This window comes from Callospermophilus lateralis, chromosome 3, assembly GCF_048772815.1.
Source record: "Callospermophilus lateralis isolate mCalLat2 chromosome 3, mCalLat2.hap1, whole genome shotgun sequence".
Taxonomy (NCBI): Eukaryota; Metazoa; Chordata; class Mammalia; order Rodentia; family Sciuridae; genus Callospermophilus; species Callospermophilus lateralis.
This window is the reverse complement of record NC_135307.1, coordinates 198937593-198941116: the sequence shown is the minus strand read 5'-3', so window position 1 is coordinate 198941116 and position 3524 is coordinate 198937593.

Here is a 3524-nt window from a genome sequence, read left to right as displayed (position 1 = left end):
TGGCCAGAGTCTGGCCAGAGCTGGTAGATTCTGAACTTGGCTTCCAAAGTCAAAGGTCAATGAATGTATGTAGGACTTCTAGGCAAGTGTGATGTGAAGATCTCTGGGCTTGTTGTGCAATAAATGTGTCTGTGTTCCTTCAGCATAGAAGGAAATGTATTCATTCTAGAATGCAAAGCTTGGGCTAGGGTTTTAGCTCGGTAGTAGAGCACTTGCCTGGGACGTGTGGGGCGCTGGATTCCATCCTGAGCACCACAGAACCCAAAACAAAGGGACAAACAAGTAAATAAGGTAAAGATAGTGTGTCCATCCATCTACAGCTCAAAAAATTAAAGGTATGGGTTGGGGGTTCATGTCGATCCTCCCCCGCCCACCCCCAAGAGGATCAGGAGGAGGTTGAGAGAAGGATCGTAAACTCATAGCGAAAGTAACCTCGCGAGGAGACCCCTGTCTCCCAAAGAAAAGTTGTGATAGTAAAAGCAAATGGGACTCCGTTTTGTTTTATGTCCCCATTCTGTAAAACAACCAGGCCAAGTAGAAGGGTCATGACTGACGCAAGATGTTCTTTTCCTTGTGCTATAGAAACCTTTAAGAGTAAGGAACTACCTAATGGGACATTGTTTCTGTAACTAGCCCATAAAAGGGGGAGCGGGGGGGGGGGGGGGGGGGGCTAAGCTTCTGTCACTGGAGTGGCTAGGCTGATTGTGATTGGCTGAGCGTCCCTCCGCCTGACTTCACTCTCCCGCTTCTGTAACATGGCTTGCTTGCATTAGCTAGACGCCCCCTCCCCCCAAAACGTCCCTTTTGCAGGTTTGAGGCTTATAAGGGGCACCCTTGCAATTGTTTGGGGCTGGCCAGGGGAACAGCTTTATGTTCTTCTGCTCAGTCGCCACTAGTTGTGCTTTAATAAAGGCTTGATTCCTTTATAACGTGAGTGGTCTGGAAGTCAGTTTTTGAAACCCCGGGACCAAGCTTTAACTAGAACAAGCAAGCAAGCCAGAAAACAAATGAATAGATAGATGATAGATAGATAGATAGATAGATAGATAGATAGATAGATAGATAAATTGAATATGGGGATGTGGCTCAGTCAGTGGTCAAGTGAGTGCTTCTGGGTTCAACTCATAAATCAATGGATTTACCAAAAATATATAAAAATATCTGTATAAAAAGGGGATGTTGGTTTAGCTCAGTGGTAAACTGTGTCTGTGTTCAGTCCCCAGTTCCAGGTTCCAGGCAGAAACCAGCCCCTGTGTGAGGGGCTGGTTTCTGGTTCCATCCCCACCAAGGAAACCCTGACATGAGTATGGGGAGCCATATTTGTCTATTGGATGCCAAGGGTAGAGTGATTTCCATCTTGATCTTCCCCCCACCACCACCACCTCTGTCTGTGTGAGCAAGGTCTCTTCTAGTGTCTGGATTTTATTTATTTACCTATTTATGTATGTATGTATGTATGTATGTATGTATGTATTTAAACAATGCCTTTATGTTATTAATTTCTTTTTATCTGGAGCTGAGGATCTAACCCAGGGCCTCGAATATGCTAGGCGACCACTCTAACGCTGAGATATAAAGGACCCCAGCGCATCCCAGCCCATCCCAGCCCAGCACAGAGTCTTTGAGATGAGATTTTATTGCCTGTTTTGGTTGTTTGAGTCTGTCTTTGTTCACTACTTTTGTTTCTTTTGTGATGCTAGGCTGGGGAAGAAACCCAGGGCCTTGGGCATTGGTCCACAAAGGGTCTTGATTGCTGGGCAACACCCTCACCTTTTTTTCCTTTGTCTCTTCCCTTCCCCAGAAAGTAAACCCAGGAAGGGCCTCCCTCTCCTTCCCCCAGGCCCAAATCCATCCTGTTTGGGTTTTGGGCTCAGACAGGTACACACTAGACAGACAGACAGACAGACAGACACACACACACACACACACACACACACACACACACACACGGGAAACATCACTGTTTTATTTTTGTTCGTTTCTCTCTTAACCTCATCCAGGCCCTCCCTCATAACTCTCAGGGGCGGGGGGGGGGGGGGGGGGGGAGGTGTTTACTATGGACCTCTGGTGGTGACAGCCTTGGGAGGGACTACTACTGGGGAATTGGAGTGAGTGGGATGGGGGAAGTGGGGATTATAGTTGAAATTCCAAGGGTCGGGCAGAGGCACAGAAGCTATCTCCTAGGTGGGGCATGTTAAAGGCTAAGGAACGTGATCAGATACCAGGGGTGAAAGCGGTATGTCCTCCCCACCCCCCAGTGCTTCCAGGACTTTACTGTAGGGGGGGGGGGGGAGAAGAAGCGGGAGTACAACTGCACTGAGGCCCGTGCCCATCTGTCTTTCCAGGGACTCAGTAGGCTGAGGGAAGAGAGGAAGATATGACGCAGCTGCTTGCAGCGTAGTGATCTGTATATGGATATAGATATAGATATCTAAGTCTGTCAGTCTGTCTGTCTATCTATCTATCTATCTATGTATCTATGTCTATACATGTAGATAGATTATATCTAAACTGGAAATGGAACTCAGGCAGGCCTTCCAAAATGACGGTAGCTTTGCGCCACCTAGCGTTCAGTGACTGCAACTAACGAGGCTGCTTTTCTCAGACCGCAGAGCACTCACTGTGAACTCCCAAGTTCCACAGGGTGGAAACCCGTCGCTATGCGCATCCACGTGTATATGCTTGTGTTTCTGACCCGGTGGCGAGATGAGATCCGACTGAAGAAGCCAAGCAAACCTAAAACGTGTGTCCCACCTTCACCACTCCTAAGTGTGGTGGATTAGCCGACTGAGAAAGGCCTTAGGGGAGGGAGCAGCTTCGGTCCGATAGGGGACAGTTGGGGAAGGCAAGGACCCTGAGTAACTGCACAGTTGCTCTGGGATCCAATTTTACCTGTAGACCTACTCGGCGCTACATAAACCTCAGCCAGCCAGCCAGCCAGCCAGCCAGCCAGCCAGCCAGCCAGCCTGTGCTGCATTTTGTCCTGTCTTTATTGGTATTAGGTATTTTCCAGAAGAAATGGGGGGGGGGGGGGATTTCCCATCTCGTGTCAAGAGTCTCCCGGGGACTGAATCCTCCTTGTCCACGCTTTCCTTGAAGATCCTTTAGAGATTCTCCACTTCGAGATGGACCGATGTGTGTGCTGCTGCAGGTTTGACAGCCATCCGGGAGGAAAAACAACCACCAAAAAAAAAAAAAAAAAAAAAAAAAAAAAAAAAGTGTTCCAAATCTCCAATACCATCATCTTTGTCATCATTCCACCATCCTTGGAAGAAGGAACTCGATGCAAAAGTCCTGGAAGAGAACAGTAAGAGTAGTGAAAGATCAGAATGGTGGGACAGTGTTCAGCAACCACCACCTCAGCTACTCACAAGAGAAGGTGAGGTCCTGGGAGTAATCAGGCAACCTCCAGAGACCTCGAGCTTTAACCAGCAAATAGAGAAAGGAGAGAGGGAAGGGGAAGGGGAAGGGGAAGGACACCCCCCCCCACACACCCCATGTGATAACACCACCGCAGGTGTTAT